The following is a 21,185-nucleotide window of genomic DNA, read 5'->3' as shown; positions in this document are numbered from 1 at the left end:
GAACACCTTGAGAGGCTGGATACCTTCAAGACAGCAGGCCCTGACAATCTACACCCCAGGGTACTCAAGGAGCTGGTGAGCATCATAGCCCAGCCTCTGGCAGAGATCTTTGAGAACTCCTGGTGCTCTGGTGTAGTGCCCGAAGACTGGAAGAAGGCCAATGTGGTGCCTATCTTCAAGAAAGGGAGGAAAGTGGATCCAGCAAACTATAGGCCCATCAGCCTAACCTCTATCCCGGGGAAGGTCTTAGAAAAGTTTATTAAAGAGGCCATCCTTAATGGACTGGCTGACACCAACATCCTGAGGGATAGCCAGTATGGGTTTGTTGCGGGCAGGTCTTGCTTGACCAGTCTCATTTCCTTTTATGACCAGGTGACCTATCACCTGGACAAGGGAGAAGAGATTGATGTCCTATATCTTGACTTCAAAAAAGCCTTCGATCTGGTATCCCATGATCACCTCTTGGCAAAACTGGCTAATTGTGGCCTTGGGTCCATCACGATCTGCTGGCTGGGAAATTGGCTCCGTGATCGGACCCAGAGGGTGGTGGTTGACAGAAGTCAATCGTCATGGTGCCCTGTGACCAGTGGGGTCCCTCAAGGCTCTGTCATTGCACCCATGTTGTTCAACATCTTCATTAACGATGTGGACACTGGAGTCAGAAGCGGACTGGCCAAGTTCGCCAATGACACCAAACTTTGGGGCAAAGCATCCACACCAGAAGACAGGAGGGCGATCCAGGCTGACCTGGACAGGCTCAGGAAATGGGCGGATGAGAACCTGATGGTGTTTAACACTGAAAAATGCAAGGTTCTCCACCTTGGGATGAAAAACCTGCAGCGTCCTTATAAGCTCAGCAGTGCTACGCTGGCTAGTACTACAAAACAAAGAGACTTGGGGGTCATCATTGACCACAAGATGAACATGAGCCTTCAATGCAATGCTGCGGCTAGTAAAGCGACCAAAACACTGGCTTGCATCCATAGATGCGCAAATCCCAGGATGTCATTCTCCCCTTGTACTCGGCCTTAGTGAGGCCACAGCTGGAGTACTGCATCCAGTTTTGGGCCCCACAATTCAAAAAGCATGTGGAGAAGCTTGAGAGAGAGTACAGAGAAGAGCCACGCGCTTGATCAGAGGTCGGGAAAACAGACCTTATGATGACAGGCTGAGATCTATGAGGCTGTTTAGCCTGGAAAAGCGCAGGCTCAGGGGTGATCTGATGGCCACTTATAAGTTTATCAGGGGTGACCATCAGTATCTGGGGGAATGTTTGTTCACCAGAGCATCCCAAGGGATGATGAGGTTGAACGGTTATAAACTACTGCAAGACCGTTTCAAGCTGACATAAGGAAGAATTTATTTACTGTCCGAGCCCCCAAGGTCTGGAATAGCCTGCCATCGGAGGTGGTTCAAGCACCTACATTGAACACCTTCAAGAGTAAATTGGACGCTTATCTTGCTGGGATCCTATGACCCCAGCTGACTTCCTGCCCTTTGGGTGGGGGCTGGACTTGATCTTCCGAGGTCCCTTCCAGCCCTAATATCTATGAAATCTATGAAATGCAGCTGCAGGTCCCTAACATATTAGTAAAATTTCTAGTTCTTTTTAAATAGAAAAAGTATATATTGTGCTATAAATGATGATGCACCACACTATCTGCACTCCCCTTTTCAAAATCCTAGATCCACCCATGTATGTGTGCATTGGGAGATGTCAGCCCTCAGCATTTTTATAGCAATAGCTCAGATCTGAGGCCTTAACTAAGTAGGAGACTTGCTTTTCTAGGCACGCACACATGTACACACTCACAAAGCCTCTATCCCAAAGACCTGACAATCTAAAAAATAAAAAGCCCCATAAGACAAATGAGCAAGCAGGGACACAGACAGGAAAATGAGGTAATAAAAGTAAGATGCTTTAGCACTCAGCTAATCAACTGCAGTAAAATCTTCTACCCTTCAAGATCCTTGATGCCACTTGCTCAAAATTCCTTCTCAGCAACTCTGAATAGAAGTTGCTTTGCTGTAGCAATCTGACGTTGCAGAGAAAAGGGAACTGGTTCACAAATGGCGGAACCAAAAAAGTAGCCCAAAGGGACTAATCGTGCAAACTACCTTGCATGCCATTAATGCCATATAAATAATAGTGCAGTACAGGCAGCCACTGTGGTGAAGTTTTATAGCCCATAGGGTAATGTGAGTGTACAGTTCTCTCCAGGGCTACTTCTGTTGTTCTAACAAGCAGATGACTCTTGTGCCATAGCCACGATGCTATTCCATCAAGCGAGTACTAAATACCTCTAGGAGACATTGCAGCCAGATGTGTTTTGCAGATGAAATGTAATAAGAACAGGGTTTTATATTATATTTTCTACATTCCAGGGACCCCAGAGCACTTTACAGGGTACTTAGCTAGACACTAGCTGTGCAATGACTGTGCAGCTCACAAAGCACTTTAGATATCAGAACCTGTTACTGATATCTAGAGAGGAAAAGGAATGAGAAACCAAACAGCAGACAGAATGCATGGAAGGGCAATAAGAACACTAGGAATTATCGAAAAGAAAGGGGCAGCCTTATATAACGATTAGGGCTGTGCGAAGCTTCGGGTGGCAATTTGATTTGGAGGAGATTCGGCCCGATTCAATGGCCAAATCTGAATCAAATCAGGGGACCGATTTAAAGGTCTGAATCGATTCAAAGCTCTCCGAATCTTCGGAAAAGCTTTGGAGAGCTTTGATGATTTGGGCATTCCCCAGTGGCTGCAGCAGGGAGCTGCAGCTGACTCTAAGCTGGTAAACAGTAGGGGTGGGAAAGAGGGGGCTGGGCAAGGGGACCATGGGGGGGACCTCTGCCAGCCAACCCCCACCTCCATGGCTGCCCCCGCTCGGTACCTTAAAAAAAGTCCTGGTGCTCACCAGGTGCTGCTGGGTGGGGGGCAATCCCCACTGCTCCCTACTGCCCCATGCTTCATGGGGGGCTCTGTATGAGCCCCCAGACCCCCCCCCAGCCACTTATCCAGGCTTCCCACGGGTGCCCTGCCCAGACCAGCTCCGGTCCTTTTCTCACATTTTTTTTGTTAAAATCCTGGGACACTGCTCCTGCAGCAGCCTCAGGGGTCTTGTGCAGAGCCCCCCACATGTCATGGGGCACCAGGGACCACACCCTGCCAGCAGGAGTGGTGAGTCTGGGGGGGGTTTTCGGGGGGGGGGTTCTTCTTAAAGGGTCGGAGCTGGCCCAAGAAGGGCACCTGTGAGGAGGCTGTGGGGATTGCCCCCTGCCCAGCAGCACACGCTGAATCAGGGTTTTAGGGGTTTTTTTAACAAGTGCCAGAAGCTGGGGCAGGTGGGGGATGGGCCCAGCCTGGCTGATTTGAACGAATCGAATCGGTACAGCGATTCGAATCAATGAATCAAATCACTGTCCCCCTAATCGGCTGAATCGGAAGCAAATACTAGCCACTTCGCACAGGCCTAATAAGGATGATCTGCTGTTTCAATAGTTTTCCTGTTCTCTTTGTCAAATGCTTGGAATCAAGGAGATGCTTCACTGCAATGCCAACACCAGTACCAGTAAAGGGAGGGCATTCTCCTTTAAAAGAGTTAAACCAAGCAGAACAGAGGGGATGGAAGATGACTGAGTACCAGACTAGGTCAGACAAATAGAAAGTAGCTCCACTAGAGAGAGAGGGGGAAATCAATTACAGAGGGAAATAATCTGTCAGGGCATCCTCTTAAATTCTACAGCTGAAGCCAGCTCTTGCATGGAGAATAGTAGGTGAAGACCTGCAGCTGATTTAGGGTTGATACGTGAGGACCAGCTTTGTGAATACATCAGAATGTTTCAAACCCATGCCCCAGTGACATTCAGGCCTCATAACCAGCTGTCCTTGCTTTTGTTCTCAGTTCTTAGACTTCATTTTTCACCAAACTGCTTTTCCAATTGCCGCTCTTAAATCTTTCCCCACAAGCTTTCAATAATGACAGTAGTTCATTGCTACAATTTTTTACATATGCCTAAAACAACCACCTGCAGAAAAATCACAGTCCTTAAATACCATTAATTTCCCTCTCAACTCTGTCATCCTCATCCTACAGATGAATTGCCTGAAGCAGAGTTATTAAACGCAAGGGCTGACAATTCCCTTTCACAAAAACTGATTTCATCAGGCACTGGAAATTGTGCAGGTCATTTAGTTTTGAAATCAGAATTCAGTTTCAAGGCTTGAAAAATGCAGTTCTGTACTAGTGACTGACAAATGAGAAGTTGGCACAGGGGAACAAAGAAAACTAAGCCATCAATTTTTGCAAAAGTTAACCTTTCATTGAGAGGAAAACATTTCTGACCTTTCTGGTTGAGGATGGAAAATAAACACCTTGGAACAAAAAGAAAATACTACCTGATGCTATTCTGTCTTTGTAGGTCTACATACAACTTTGTTGCTTTTGCTAATACTCCTAGCTTTATCCAGTAGCAAAAATGAAACTCAAAAAGGTTTCATCAGTTCTACCCATGATCCTAGGAATCCTAACAAGCAGCTGTGAAACTGTCAAGAACCACATCCAATTAATGCTGGTACTACTGTTTGCATGGCACTGAACGGAAGCCATGGTACCCCTTGGACCTGCTTGGCTCTCCCTCTCTCCAACTCCCCTATCAGCCTCTGGCTAAAAGGCAAGGCCTAGTCTGTGCATAATCACTGGGCAGTTAAATCCACTTCTCTTGTGAGCGTCAAGTGACTTCATTTTAGCATAGACAGCTGACTGGGACCACTTGTGTTACTCCAGGACACTCTTGGTGTCTCATAGAGAAGCAGTATGAACCCAGCTCTGAAAGGAGTTCTGATTCAACCCTACTTGGATGTCCAGCATATTTCTGGTGACAAAGCTTATATTCAAGGAGGTGGATTAAATGCATAAACAGGATGAGGGGGCACAGCTCAGATAGATATCCTTCTCCAACTCTCCATCTCCATTGCATTGTTTATGCCCAAGAATTTATATTCTGATTTAACCCTTAACTTAACCCTTGGGGAGAATGGAAAAACTAAACACATTCAGCTGGAGAGCAACTTGTGGAGCAAGAAAACCTTGTCCCTTGAGAAAAGATGGGTCAAAATAGGAGAGAAAATTCTAATATTATAAAAGCCTAAGTCTGTCTGTCTGTAATGCTTTATTCGCGTTCTGATTGGCTGACAAACAGCCCCTGCCCTGCTCCGTGGAGGTGGCAGCAACACAGCAGATGGAAGGTGGGGGAGGGGCAAGGCCAGCAGGGCTGGCTTCGCACCCCCCGCCCTGCTCCCTGAAGGCAATGCAGCCGCAGCAGCAGCTGGGGGAGGGAAGGAGCGGGTCTCCTCCCCACCTCCGGCTGGGCCCAGGCCCACTCCTCCCCACCCCTCTCCCCCATGTCAGCCCTGAGCCTGCTCAAGCAGGCCCGACATTGGGGGGGAAGTGGGTGCACTGTGGCATTGGTGGTGATGGGGGATAGGGGAGGACTGGGCCCAGGATGACACAGGGCGGGGAGCGAGCCTGGCCCGGCTCAGCTCAAAACAGCAGCTGCAGGGGGAGGGGAGGAGCAAGCCATCGGGCCCACTCCTCCCCCACCCTGTCAGCCCCAAGCCCACTCCTCTCATCCCCCTGCTGCCGCTGGGTCAGCCCAGGCCCGCTGCTCCCCCCACACCTCCCCGCCACAGTAACCTGGCTTCTTCCCACCCTTGGGCCCAGTCCCGCTCCTCCCTTCTCTCTGACGCTGTGGCAGGGAGGTGGGGAGCAGGCCCAGATCCCAAGCAGCAGGAGAGAAGGGGGAGCGGGCCCAGGGCTCCATCCTCACCTGTTTCCACCCCTGCCCCCCATCATTCTTGACAGGCAATTGGCTAGTTCTTACATTATAAAAGCCTATGTCTGTCTGTCTGTCTGTCTGTCTGATTGGCTGACGAAAACAGCCAGAGTCCTCCAAGCATGGGTAAGCACTGCCATGATTCCAAAGCCGCGCTGAGGACCGGGCAGAGGGTGGGAGAGCTGCTGGCCTCGGCTCCCCCACCCCGCTCCCTGCAAGCGACAGAACAGCGGCAGCTTGGGGCATTAGGTGGCAGCACTCCATCCCAGCCCCCTCCCTCACCCCTGCCCCCTGCCATTCTTGATGGGCAATTAGCTAGTAAAAAAGAATGAAGCAGAAATGACACAAGAGAAACAATGTCCACAAGCTGTGAATCCCAGTAGGGCACAGTGAATTCACTTCTATACTGGTTAAATGGCCCCTGCTATAAAGATTTACCACTGTCTTTCATTTTTTTAAAGAGACAATGGACAGGATAATGTACCTGAAAGGGTTACACACACCCTAAAAACAGTATCTTAAATTAAACATATTAGAGGACTGTAGACTATTAGCTGGGCAACCCAGTGCCAACAATTTTACATTACATCACATCCCAACTCTCTTGACCAGCTCAATTAATTAATGCCCCTTGGCTTACAAGATAGTAATAGGCTTCTCCACTTCATTTTGGCTTGGTTTTCCAGCAAGAGCGATGCTCTCCCTCTCATCCCCTCCCCCACAAAAATTCCATGTTCATGGCTATAAACCCATTATGAATCTTTCTGAACCATTATAGTCTAATCCTGGTACCTGACAAAGCGGAACGTTGCCTACATATGCCTCTCTAAACCAGTTATTCTCTGAAGTATCACCTTGCCTCGATTGCTGCCTAACTTCAAAATAACACAGCAAACTACCTCGGTCTATTGGATGAACATTCTCTTGCACCACTTAAAAGTGCAGACTACTGCAGACCAACTGCACTAATGTCCATTCAATACCCTCAACTATTGTATAGCAAATCTATAACCTCAGTGATGTGGCAACATAGACAACTTAGAAAAGAGCAACAGCACTTACACAGATGTCAGCAGTGGGCTTCCTCAAAATTAAGCAGTTAAAGCCAAGAAGAATTTTATTCTCAAGTTATATTTTACTGAAAGTATAGAGTGAATAATTTAAATCCTGATTGCCTCCGCTCTTCTGCTATAAGGACAGCAGTACTGTTTTCTAGCTATTGGTTTAATTATCCTATAGGAACATTCACAACATTAACAGTTACAAGATTCTTCACCCAAATGAATACTGAAAATGCAACATACTCCTCACTAACACAAAAGCCAGCAGCCATTTTTCTTGCCCAGTACCAGGATGCTAGGGCTTCATGCCTGAGGGAACTGTTCTCTCCAGGGAAAATACACAGACAGTCACATCACTTTCTTCTCAAAGCTACAGTTTCCCCTCAAAATTTGTTAACCTTGTTTAAGCCCTTTGGCCCTTCTCCCTAAATCCCATTTTACCATAGCAGCTTGATGCCGACAGGCAAGTGATATGTTCTCCATTGCACAGACACTAGAGAAGTGCACAGGCACATACAACACAGAAGGTTTCCTGCTTCTAGGAAACATGTGGCTGATCCCTGCTGGCTGTATGAGAAAGATCATGTTTTCTTTCTTTCCTTCTATATGGAGATGATGGAAAATGTCAGTTTCTCATAACTCCAACTAGACACAGACACCTGCACACAAGCTTTTAAAATACATTACCCAAGAATGTTCTTGGCACAAGCCTCTTTGCTGTTATGCACGCAAGTTGGGCAAAAGCCATTGCTAAAAATCAACTTGAGCTCCATGAGGGGAGGCTAAAGAGAGAGTTCTGACCTAATGACAACACTACCATTGGGGGAAGGCAGGAAGGCTGCTGAGGAAGTTCTACATTTCTCAAACACCATCATTAAAACATTGAAGATTTTCTAGTAGCATTGAATACAGTAACAATAATCTTTAGGCAGAGAAACAGAGGGCGATATAACTAAGGAACATCCAGGCTTAAATGCACAAGGCAGCATTCCTATCCTTCACTGATCATTTCTAGGGTTACTAGTTCTAAGGAAGTAAAAACATTTACAATACTGACTGCGATCAAGAGAGAAATAATTCTTTCCTTACTTAAATGCACTAACTCAAGAGCAGGAGAAAGTTCAAAGCAGGGGTGGGGAAAATACAGCCCATGAGCTGGATCCAGTCCACGGGGCCCCTAAAAAATTTAGAAAATTAATATTTATCTGCCCCAGCTGTCTGTCAAAGATGACAGCAGAAAGGGGCAGTAGGACCCAGGGGAAGCTGTTCAGCCTTCACAAGAGAAGGCTGAGAGGGGATCTGGTGGCCATCTATAAACTTACCAAGGGGAACCAGCGGGGAACGGGAAAAACCCTATTCCTCCGAGCACTACCAGGAGTAAATAGGAATAACAGCCATAAGTTGACTGAGAGTAGATTCAGGCTAGATATCAGGAGGCACTACTTCACAGTCAGGGCAGCTGGGATCTGGAACCAACTTCCAAGGGAAGTGGTGCTCGCTCCTACCCTGGAGGTCTTCAAAAGGAGGCTGGATAGACACCTTGCCTGGGTCGTTTGACCCCAGTATTCTTTCCTGGCCATGGCAGGGGGCTGGACTTGATGATCTGCTCAGGTCCCTTCCAACCTGCAACAGAGAGGTCAACCTGCGGCTCAGGAGTTGGTGCCACAGTGCAGGATTTGGTTTCCTAGACCACGACCCACACTTCCTGGCAAGGGACTTCCTGGAGCGCGATGGACTTCACCTCTCAGTGAAAGGTAAAAGTCTTTTCTCCAACAGGTTGGCTGATCTCCTATGTCAGGCTTTAAACTAGCTCAGACAGGGGACATGGAGGCAGAATAAGTAGAGCATCAGGAACCTGCAATTCATGGGACGGCCAGCAGTACAGCACAGGTAAGCCATAAGCAGGTAAGCAATAAGGGGCCCATTGGGCATCAGAGCTGGGGGGCAACAAAGGCACCAGTCACAGGGCTCAAGTGCCTATACACCAATGCTAGGAGCATGGGGAACAAGCAGGATGAACTAGCACTCCTGCTTGCAGAAAACACTTACAACTTAGTGGGATTAACAGAAACCTGATGGGACTCTACCCACGACTAGGCAGTACACATTGAGGGCTACAAGCTGTACATAAAGGATAGAGTGGGGAGGAGAAGGGGAGGGGTTGCGCGCTATGTCAAGGAGCGTTATACATCGACCCTTATCAAAATGGAATCAGAGGAGGAGAAAGTACAAGGATTGTGGGTTAGGATACATGGAGGTCAAGGGGAAAGAGATTTGGTGGCAGGGGTCTGCTATAGACCCCCATACCAAGGGGAAGAACTAGATTTGGAACCCCTGAGGCAGCTCTCGGAGACCATAAAGGCCAGGGAGGCAGTAGTCATGGGGGACCTAAACTATCCTGACGTCTGCTGGGAGACGCAGACAGCAAATTCCCACCGTTCATGCAGGTTCCTATCCTGTGTAGAGGACCTCCACCTGACGCAAGAGGTACATGGTCCCACTAGGGGGAATGCCTTACTGGACCTGGTATTGGCAACAGGGGATGACGTGGTAGGGGACCTACAGATCAGTGGTCACCTGGGGGACAGTGACCACCAAATACTAGAATTCATCATAAGGCATACAGTGGGTAAGGTAACTAGTAGGGTGGAAGTGCTAGACTTTAAGAAGGCTGACTTCAGCAAACTTAGGCATTTAGTCTATGATGCACTGCAGAGTATGAGATTTAGCGAGATGGGAGCCCAGGAAGGGTGGCTGTGCCTTAAGAAAGTGATCCTTCGGGCACAGAGGGAGACGATCCCGATGCGGGAGAAAGGGGCCAAGAGGCTTCCCTGGCTGAGCAGAGAAATCCAGAGCAGCCTAAGAGCAAAAAGGGGGGCATATAAGCAGTGGAAGCAGGGAGAGATTACTAAAGAGGAGTATACCTCCTCAGCTTGCAGTTGTAGGGAGGCAGTTAGAAAGGCCAAAGCTACCATGGAGCTGAGGATGGCATCCCTAGTAAAGGATAACAAAAAATTGTTTTTCAGATATATAGGGAGTAAAAGAAAGGCCCAGGGCAGAATAGGACCGCTACTGAATGGGCAAAAGCAATTGGTGACAGACAAGGGGGACAAGGCTGAACTCCTCAATGAGTTCTTTGCCTCAGCGTTCCTAAACGAGGGGCAAGACAAGTCTCACAATGGGATTGTAGAGAGACAACAGTAGGGCACCAGATTACCAAGCGTTGACCCTGAGATGTTGCAGAGTCACTTGGAAGAACTGGAAGCATTTAAGTCGGCAGGCCTGGATGAGCTCCATCCGAGGGTACTGAAGGCACTGGCTGATGTCATTGCACAGCCACTGGCAAGAATATTTGAACACTTGTGGCATACGGGCCAGGTCCCAGAGGACTGGAAAAGGGCCAATGTGGTCCCTATTTTCAAGAAGGGGAGGAAGAAGGATCCAGGCAACTATAGGCCAGTCAATCTCACCTCCATCCTTGGCAAAGTCTTTGAAAAGATTATTAAGGCTCATATATGCAAGAGCCCAGCAGGAAAAATTATGCTGAGGGGAAACCAGCATGGGTTCATAGCAGGTAGCTCATGCCTGATTAATATAGTCTCTTTTTACGACCAGGTTACAAAACACCTGGATGCAGGAGTACGGGTTGACATCGTCTACTTAGACTTCAGGAAGGCCTTCAATACGGTATCCCATCCCATAGTGGTGAACATGTTAAGAGGCTGTGACTTGGATGATTACACAGTCCAGTGGGTGGCAAATTGGCTAGAGGGGGGTACCCAGAGAGTGGTGGTGGATGGGTCCTAGTGGACTCCAAGATGAACATGAGTCGTCAGTGTGATGAAGTCATCAGAAAAGCTAACTGCACGTTATCATGCATCAGCAGATGCATGACAAACAGAGCCAAGGAGGTGATACTTCCCCTCTATCGGGCGCTGGTCAGACCGCAGTTGGAATACTGCATGCAGTTTTGGGTGCCACACTTCAAGAGGGATGTGGATAACCTGGACAGGGTCCAGAGAAGGGCTGCTCGTATGGTTAAGGGCTTGCAGGCCAAGCCCTGTGAGGAGAGACTGGGGCACCTGGACCTCTTCAGCCTCTGAAAGAGAAGGTTGAGAGGCGACCTTGTGGCTGCCTATAAGTTCATCATGGGGGCACAGAAGGGAATTGGTGAGGCTCTGCTCACCAAGACACCCCTGGGGGGTCACAAGAAATAATGGCCATAAGCTAGCAGAGAGCAGATTTAGACTGGACATTAGGAGGAACTTCTTTACAGTTAGAGTGGCCAAAATCTGGAATGGGCTCCCAAGGGAGGTGGTGCTCTCCCCTACCCTGGGGGTCTTCAAAAGGAGGTTAGATGGGCATCTGGCTGGGGTCATCTGAACCCAGCACTCTTTCCTGCCTGTGCATCGATGATCTATTGAGGTCCCTTCTGACCCTAACATCTATGAATCTATGAACCCTACCAACTATGAAACTATGAAGTCCCAGCAGGCTCCTGCCATAGCCCCGCCTGCTGGCCCCACCCCCCAGCCAGAAACCCCTGGCTAGCAGGGGCTTCTGGCCGGGGACCATGAGGCTGTTCGTGCCTCCCTGCCCCAAGCGGGAAATACAGGTAAGAAGGGGGTGAGCAGGAAGGTGGGGAAAGTGACAGCAGGGGGAGTGGAAGTGGGTGGGTGTGCAGGAGTGCAGGGCCAGTGTCCCAGGGCCAACGCTGGCAGGAGCATGGGGCACGGGCTGGCAGGGGTCTGTGGAGCCAGGCTGCACTGCGCCAGCAGGAAAAGAGGGGAGCTGGCCTGGCTCTGTAGCACCCCAGCCAGTTGGGACCCTGCGCTCATGCCACCCGCTCTGGGCCCTGCTGGCACTGGCCCCGGAACACCGACACAGGTCCCGTGCTCCCACCTGGTTGCCGCGCGCCTGCTCGCTCCCAGCCCCACCTGTCCCAACCCTGCAGCACAGGTGGGGACAACTATGAGCAGCCCCAACCCTGTTTGCCTCACACTCACCTGTCCAGGCTGAGCAGTGGTCATGGCAGCGAGCAAGCTGCTACTCAGCGCAGGGAAAAAGCAGCCCCTCCCCCTCCCACCGCTGGCGCTCTCTGCGGCAGTCACCCAGAGCCCACACAGGGCTGTCCTGCCTCTATGCCATGTCCCTGCTGCCCGTGGGGCAGTGGCGGCAATGGAGAGTGGGCACAGGCAGCCTCGCATGGGCTCCAACTGACTGCCACAGGGAGCACCAGTGGCAGGAGGGAAAGCAGCCGCTTTTCCCCCACCACAGCAGCACTTTGTGTCCCGCTGCCACTAGGCCCGTTGGGAGAGCCCGGAGCTGCCACGGGGCTCAGGATGGCAGTGGTGGTGACGATCAAACTGCAGCTGAGTACAGGAGAAAAGTGCCTCCCCTTCCGCCATCGCTGGGCAGTCTGCCAGAGCCTGCTCTGCGCTAGGCTCCGCTGCAGCTTCTTTGCCGCTGACTCTGTGCTGTCCAACGTGGCAGCAGTGGCCGTGTGGAGCAGCCACGCTGGGCAGCACAGAGCCAGCAGCGAAGGAGCCGCAGTGGAGTCTAGTGTAGTATGGGCTCCCCCAGCAAACACTGCCCAGTGGTGGCAGGTAGGTGGGGGTCGCTTTCATCCAGCCCAGCAGCAGTTCGTGCCCTGCTCCTGCTCAGTCCAATGGGGAAGCCGGGAGCCGGTGTAGGGCCCAGGCTGGCAGCAGTAGCAAGGAAAAAACTGCAGCTGAACGTGGGGGAAAAGCGGCCCCTCCCCCTCCTGGTGCCAGGGCTCCCTGGGGCATCTGCTTGAAGCCCACGTGGGGCTGCCTGTGCCTGCTCTCCATTGCCACCACTGCCCCATGGGCAGCGGGGATACAGAGAGGCAGGACAGCCCTGTGTGGGCTCTGGGTGGCTGCCACAGGGAGTACCAGCAGCAGGAGGGGGAGTGGCTGCTTCCCCTCCCCCCGCCACACTGAGCAGCAGCTTGTTCCCCACCGCCACTGCTGCTCAGCCCAGATGGGCATGTGGGGTCAGGGCTGCTCGCAGTCATCCCTCCTCGTGGTCTAGGAAACGCAAGTCTGGGCAGGCGGGGCTGGGAGTGAGTGGGCGCACAGCAACCGGACGGGAGCCATGGCTTCTGCTGCCGGCAGTTATGTGCAGGCAGCAGGGCAGCCTCGAGAGGGAGGCAGCTGGATCTATGTGCCCCGTCCCGTGCCCGCTGTCGTGGCTAAGCCTGGTAAGGTGCTGCCTGTGCACCGGTGCCCGCACCAGGCCGGGCAGGACTCTCCACCCTGCCTGCAGCCGGGAGCAGGGGGATGTGGGCCGGGAAATGCTGCTTACTCCTAGAAAAGACAGCAGAGCCCCTTCTTTCTGGGCAGCCCCAACTGGGTCCCCCTGGACCACTGCCTGCACAGCACCCTCCCCTGCAGGGTCCCCAGTGTCCCAACCCCATCCAATCCTTGCAACCCCCCCCCCCCAATTAAATGTAAACATGTAAATTAAATTTAAATCTGTAAATTTTACAGTTTGTAGGTCCACAGTATAAAAAGGTTGGGAACTTCTGCCATAGACCCTTGCCAATCCACATCCTATGCTCCTACCACCCCACTCTGGGCCCCACAGGCCCCGCGGTCCTGCATGCCTGCTCACTTCCACTTCCACTCCCCACCCCCACTGCCACTTTCCCCACTTTCCTGCCCACCCGCCGGCTGCTCTGCACCCCGTGGCTCCCATACCCACATTACCATACATACACACACATCCACACAAACCCCTATACCCACCCACAACTCCCCACAAACCCCACACCCACCCCATACCCCCTGACACCCATGCACACCCCACACAATATACAAGTAAGACTACATTTTGAGCTTTTATGCAATCACTTCTACATATACAGCATAAACGCACACAAATCAGATCAAAACTATATTTTTAAATTAAATTAAAATATATCATTATGGGTATTTGATTTTTAGTATATAATTTTTTTTCCCCCTAAGGTAGCAAACCCTCTTCCCCAAAGGAGTACTTCCAGAGGCAAGGGGAGGGATTTCTGGTGGCAAAGGTCAGAGGTTAAAGGGGTGGGACTTCTGGTCCCAAGATGGCAACCAGGGGTAGGGCATCTGCCAAGGGGCAGGGCAACTTATGTGGCCCTCAACAGCTTGCCAGAACTTGGTAAGTGGCCCTCCACCCAAAATAATTGCCCACCCCTGGTTTAAAGAGAAGTCTAGGAAGGGGAGAGAAAAGGATAAGAAAATTTCTTGCTCCTATGATACAATCTCTCTAGAACTTGTTTCATGCCAGATACTGCAGAAGAGAACAAAAATACAAGCCACCCCTATGACCTGAAGCATGGGGTGCAAACTGATTGACTGTTGCTTTGGACCTCTATTCAACAAGGTATTTTAAGCATATACCTAGCTTCTAGTACCGACTCCAAAGAGACTCCCTCTGGTATGTCTTGTGCCTTGCTGAGACCCTGCCCCTCCCTCTGCCCGCTTTAAAAGGAAGTATAAAGATGCTCTTGCTTAAATCAAGGCAAGACCTCTTTCAAACAGTGGGAAGGTATCTTCACTGTTTCAATGCCACTTAAGAACTTACACTGATCCTCTCTCAGATAGATGCAAAAAACAATCCATCTGATTTTTTTAAGCCTTTAAGGAACCAGATAAAACTGAAGGCTATAATGCCCTAGATACAAGGTGCACTGACTCTTTACCACTTTGGAATCCACAATTCTCTCCTCAAAAGCACCCTGAATAAAAAGCAATGTCACAGGCAACCACAGGAATGAAAGCCTGCCCAGAGAAAGCAAACACTTACTCCAGAGATGCTTCCTCAGCAGACTTTGCATTCTCTAGGAAAATCCCTTAAAAAAAATTAAATCCCAATGATGGAATTAACCTGTCAGATGAATTAAAACCCCGCAGCGTGCTAACCAATGCCTTGCAGTTATTAACAGACCTGTTGAATACATCATTCAAAGGAGAAAATTGCCACCAAACTAATTTAGCTATATGGACAATGAAACCTTTCTTAAAACTAAAGACCTCAGAAGAAGAAAGCTGTTAGAGCACAGCGTGCCCCGTGAGCTCTGCAGTCACGGCTCCACTAAGCTCGCTTCCTTTCTTACCCGGCTCGGACAACTAGAGGAAAAACTCTTAAGGCAGATTCATTTCATGCAAAAACGCTGAAATTCACCAGCAAAACAGCATTACAAGAGCATTAAGTAATCCCACCCCTGCAGTTAATGTTTTGCTATCCAATTAGCTACTTACTCCAAGTGGAAGAGGAAAAAAAAGACAGTGCTGAAGCCAGCAGCTATTTTGCAAGGCACGGACTATTGCAAGGAGTGCACTGGGATGGAGCAGGGGGCAGAACTCAAAGAAAAAACTAAATGGCAGCGAGAGGAAACAGGGAGTTACCGTACCATGACCAGAGGAATCTGCCTTTGGCTGGAGCAGCTGGGCAGCCACATGAGCACTTCAGGTGCAGAACCGCTGGGAAATGCCAGCCCTGATCTTCCTTTCCAGCTCTGCTGTGGCAGGCGTGTGCGATCCTCCCTCCTCTTTGGGGGGGAGGGAGAAGAGGCAGCGACAGTTAAAACTAACAAAATAAATAAATAACGGAGCGCTTTAAAGCACTGCCCACGTCTCCTTCCCTCCCTCCCTGCCTGCCTGCTCCAGCGCCTGGCTCACTTGCTCCGCCGCCTCCCGCCCGGGATGTTCGCGCCGCCGAGCTGGGCGGGAAGGCAGGAAACTGGCCCCGACCCCGGAGCGCGGCAGCGGCAGGGCAGGGCCGGGCCGGGCCGGGCCGGGCCGGTGGCTCCACACGCCGCTTCCCCGGGCGGGCGGGCGGGCGGGAGGAGGTGCCGGCGCGGGGCTCGCCCGCATCAGGGGGCAGGCGCTAGGCGCTGCCCGGCCGGCGCGGGGGGGGCGCGGGCTCCATCCCTCGGCTCGCGGCTCTCCCGCCGGCCCCGGCCCCGGCCCCGGCCCTGGCAGGGAAGGGCGGGGGCCGCACAGGAGGGGGATCCAGGGCCCATGTTGCCCCCAGCCAGGGCAAAGGCAGAGTCGGCAGGTCAGAGAAGGGCATGCGAGCAGGCCTCGGCCTGAGGGGACTCAAGCCAGCCGGGGAGAAGAGCAGCTGCCCGGCCGCCTGCCTCCCATGAAGGGAACCCTGTAAGGCGGCTTCTCCCATCACCAGTGTTCCAGCGGTTTAAGTTCAGCGGGCACATGGCAGAGCATTTAGACCAGCTGTTCAACCTGTTTGGACTCAAGGCACCAGAGGATAAGACCGGAGGCGCCTCTAGGAAAATGCCAGCTCTTCGTTTTCATTGTTGTTGGACTCCAGAAACACAAGCGCAGTTCTTCCCATGCAGAGAACTCCTCCCGGCAGGGCAGGGCAGGATGTTTTTAGCACTGTGAATTCCTATGTGGGAACCCTGGATTTATCTGGTCAATCATGTTGGCACACTTAGTGCTAATATTTTGCAGCACCCCTCCCTCCATCCCCCTTGAAAGGATCTCAAGGCACCCCAGGGTGCCACAGCCCCCTGGTTGGGAATAGACTGAAGAAACAGCACTGTTAAACTAACAGCTTGCCCACATTGCACAAAAGGGAGTAACCTTAGTTACACCAGTAAATGTTACCATACTATGCACAAAATCAGATATATTTACAAGCAAAATAGGACCCGCAGTATATTAAGCAGCGTAACTAGCAATCCGGAACATCTGCCGTATGCAGTGTAGGCTGCGGAGCAAGAACCTTCCTTTTTGCATTTCCTGACTTGAGTGTTTACAGTTGTAACCTCCACGTCAGCTTTTGTGAAAGAAGCAAAACAACAGAAGCCCAAAGTTAAATGTCCCTTTGAAATAATGCAAAAATATTATGCTAAGAAAAATACAAGGGTTGATTTTCTGTTCCATACGTCTATAGACAAAAAATGCATACACCCAACCCACGCAGTATTGTGAATGTAAATTTGAGGTCTTGCATGTGTGTAATAAGGAAGTACGTCACTACACAGCCCTGCGGTTTTGATAGATCTCAGAATCCTAACACCCCACTAACCGGCTGAGAGATCAAAGGGCTACAGTTTTTCCATTCTGCTATAAACTCTTCTCAGGACAGAGGTGGCCCTTCCCCTCTGTTCTCCATTTATCTTTCAACCCACCCCAGCCCAGCCCAGGCCCTACCAGACAGCACTGAACCATTTGTATTTGCTGCCTGGCAAGCAGCTTCAGTTCTCCCTGGCCAGCTGTAGCTGCTAACCACATGCCATCTAACTGTACCTCCTGCTTCCCCAAGTCCTGCTGTACCCCAAACCACACCAGTCCTCTACAACACTCCTAGGTAACACACATATGTTTCCATTTCTCCCAACGCTGGATTTCCCCCAAGAATTTCTACCCAACTTCCACGAATTCCCCTCTACACATACAAAATAGTCTGAGAAACAATGAAAGGCTGAGGAGGCACACATAGCTCCAACATGATTAATGCTCTGCAGCACTACTGAAATGTTGCTGTACCCTTTCCCCTGAGTGCCACTTTAATAAGATACCATGACTATTTCTTCTTCCTCAGTCATAATATTATATAAGATGCTGTATCCACCCCCTTCTCATCAGTGAAATGAAATAATGTGCTAATCTCTGCCCCATTGACAAAAGATAGAAGCTAATATTTGTTCTTGGTTTTCCTGGTGTAAATCCACAAACTTACTTTGTGCTTATGCTGGCATAAAATTAAACCAGAATCTGGACTGTTGTATACAGCTTCTTCCTGGAATGCAGAGGACTATTCCTGACATCTGTTGTGCTTCAGCCTGCTTCAAAGGATCCCCTGCTCCTCCTGCAGGCTATCTCAAAGGAGTTCCCATTTAGCCAACTCTGTTCCCCTTGTGTGTATATAATATATCTGAAGAGAAGTCCCAGGAAGTGATTTTGGGTTGGGAACTGATGATGGATATCATTCTGGAAGCTCTAAGAAGATTACTTAGGGTCTGAGGCTTCTAACATTCAGAAGGATACTGGGGAAGTAAGACCACTGAGAATCCCACTTCATTCACCCTCACCTGCAGAGTCAGAACGCACTCAGCTCAAAATCCAAAATTGTAATAAAGCTCAAACACTGACAATCTGCTAATAAATCTGTTTTACTTCCAATCTGAGGGCTTTTTATATTACTTCCCTTTGCTAGTAGTTTAACAAGTAATATGCCTAACATCCAATTTAAACCCATGATTAGGATTTTCATGATCTACCCAGATACTCAGAAACAATTCAAGATAAAAAAATGTACAGCATAAATCAGGGTATCCTGCTAAATCCTACAATAGCACCCCATGGAGCAGGATACTGCAGGGCTGAGAGGACATTTTTAGGACTCAGTGGGTGGGGGGCACAGTCCACCAGCCCCTTCCCACTTTGTAAAATGCAAATGCACAAATATACGTGCAGAGAAGAGTGTATGATCCACCAAAGGAAAATATTACACCAGGATTATACAGGGATGTCTGTATAAAGATATGGCAGAGAAAGTTGCTTCTGAGAAATATACATTTAAAAAAAAATCCAGGACAGAACCATATCTGGCAGGGGAGTGATAGTGTGCATTGAGCTTCACAGCCAAAATGCATGAGGCATGCTCGGAATACACCACAAAAACCTCTCTCTTTCTTTCTCCTGACCAAGACCACCCTTGATCGAAAGCATCAGATACAAAAAGGGACATATCTGAAAGTCCAGCACTTAGGACAGAACAATCCCATGCATTGGTACAGGCTGGAGGCTGACTGGCTAAGCAGCAACTCTGCAGAAAAGTACCTGGGGGTCATTGGCAATATGTAGGGGGTGCATGCGGGTGCACGTGCACCCCGATATTGGCAGTTTACCCCCTGTGACTGGCTGCTGCCAGTGATGCCTACAGGTGGTTGCCACTTGCCATCCCCCCCGCCCTCGCTGCTGACACTACTGGCAGTGTCTGCGGGTGGTCACCAATCCCACCCCCTGATAGCACCACAGCTGCCTGCAGAAGCTCCCCGCTTGCCACTGCCATGCTACCCACCACTGCCACCACCCCTATGATCACCGTGTCCCCCCAGCCTCTGGGGGCACGTGTCATTCATGCTGGGGTTACAGTGGACAATAAGTTGAATATGAGTCAGTGTGCCCCTGTTGCCAAGAAGACTAACGGTATACTGGGCTGTATTAGGAGGAGTGCTGCCAGTAGATCAAAGGACATGATTATTCCCTTCTATTCACATCTGGAGTACTGGCCACATCTGGTGTACTGTGTTCAGTTTTGGGCCCCCCGCTACAGAAAAGATGTGGACAAATTGAAGAGAGTCCAGCAAAGGACAACAAAAATGGTTTGGGGGCTGGGGCACATGACATATGAGCAGAGGCTGAGGGAACTGGTCTTATTTAGTCTGCCGAAGAGGACTGAGAGGGGATTTGATAGCAGCCCTCAACTACCTGAAGGGGGGTTCCAAAGAGGATGGTGCTAGCATAGGTGACATGTAGGGAAGATACAGTGGGGCACATGCCCCCCCTTGAGATTGGCCCTTGCTGGCCAGGGAATGGGGGGCGGCGGCTGATGTCCCCCCTGAGAATGTGGGGCCGCCGAGGAAAGAGTCGGTAGCACTTCCTGGTTTGCCGCTGGCACTTCCAGTTTGCTGCTGGCACTTCCACTGGAGGTGGTGATTAGCCACTAGGGGACCTGCCCCACCCTGGTCGGCGATCTACCCTCCTAGGATCAGAAGGCACCAGTCACCCATGGGAGCTAGACTATTCTCAGTGGTGGCAAATGACAGAACAAGGGCTCAAGTTGTAGCACAGGAAGTTTAGGTTAGCTATTAAGAAGAACTTTCTCACTAGAAGGGTAGTAAAACACTGGAACAGGTTACCTCCAGAAAGGTGGTGGAATGTCCATCCTTGGAGGTTTTTAAGACCCAGCTAGACAAAGCCTTGGCTGGGATGATCTAGTTGGGGATGGTGCTGCTTTGAGCCAGGGGTTGGACTAGATGACCTCCTGTGGTCCCTTCCAACCCTAATTTTCTCTGATTCAATGATTGGGCAGAAATCCCTCACCCATAAAGGGTGAGTGGACTTACAGTGCTGTTAGATTTCAGACCTGATGCTAAATACATATTACTGTACTTAGCCCCTAAGTCAGGAAAGCATTAACATGAACTTAACTTTAAGAAGGTGCTTAATTTCCATGTAATTTAAAGTTAATACATGCTTCAGAACTTTCCTGAATAAGGATGCTTCCTGAATAGGGATGCTTCCTAGGATCCAAAGCACTTTGCAAGCTTCGACTGGTTACATTTCACAACACTTCTTTCTAGAATTCAGCTGCCCATTTTACAAATGGGCAACCTGAGGCATGTAGTAATTAATGTGGTTTGCTCATGGTCACAGGATTCAGTGCCAGACCCAGGAATAGAACCTAGCTGTCCTTGCTCTTAGTCTCAAGTCCTGTCCACTAAGTCATACTCCTCCTTTTCCTTCCCCCTCAACCACAGCCACATCAAACAAGGTCAGATACGTCTTAAAACAGGTTCATGGGAAGCTGTGATTCCTGCTACAATTCTTAACTTAGCAGAAACAACAAGATATTTTTTTTTCTCATCACAGTTGGAAATGACAAGAGTGGATCTGAAGGTGCTGACTGTCTGATGTTGTAAAGTCATCTTTGCCAAAAACACAACTGTCACCAGGGAATGACAGCAGACATCCCAATAGCTTCAAGTTCCTATACATACATTTCCTCTGGTTGACCTTTCTGTTATCCAATAACTCCAACGTCACCTTCAACAAACTGAGTGATCTCAAGCTTGTCTCCTATACATATTCCTCCACACCATAACAAAAGTCAGTGTAGCTATTAGTCTACATGGCACAGGGCTGATTTATCTAGAATTCTGTACATCAGGACTGAGGTGTATCTGCAGAACTGTAAGGGGATAAACAGGACTAGAATAGTGACAGTCTGTAGATCAGGTTTCAGATACCCTGTCCCACCTGTATACAGTCCAGGACAACAATAACAAAGGAGTGGCCTGGCTTAGAATGGAGTTGCACTGGCAAAGCTGTCTGGTGTATCTTAGGAACAACAAAGGGACACTAAGCTCAGCACTGAGGGCTCTTAGCAGTGCTTCCTCAAGTTTTATTGACTTGGGGCAGTCATGCCTGGCAGAAGAATGTCAGAGAATATAGGCATATGCTTTGTGCAGTCTCAGCAATGACCAAAAGCACAGAGGTAGCATTACTTACTCTCATGCAA

The 21,185-nt window shown here is 49.9% G+C and overlaps 1 protein-coding gene across 2 annotated transcripts in view; it reads right to left on the bottom strand.

Moving 5' to 3' along the window:
* The window catches only part of LOC102558012 (ankyrin repeat and fibronectin type-III domain-containing protein 1), a 607,309-nt gene that overhangs the window by 563,289 nt on the left and 22,835 nt on the right, over positions 1–21,185 (bottom strand). The window contains exon 1 of one of the 2 annotated variants that reach the window (XM_019493065.2): positions 15,322–15,739. The exons of the other annotated variant lie outside the window; for it this stretch is intronic. The gene's annotated coding sequence lies outside the window, so the exon portion shown is untranslated. Of the gene's footprint in view, positions 1–15,321; positions 15,740–21,185 lie in introns of those variants that run through there. 2 annotated transcript variants of the gene reach the window in all.

Source organism: Alligator mississippiensis, chromosome 13 (genome assembly GCF_030867095.1).
Source record: "Alligator mississippiensis isolate rAllMis1 chromosome 13, rAllMis1, whole genome shotgun sequence".
NCBI lineage: Eukaryota > Metazoa > Chordata > Crocodylia > Alligatoridae > Alligator > Alligator mississippiensis.
This window is presented reverse-complemented; position numbering and strand designations above follow the sequence as displayed.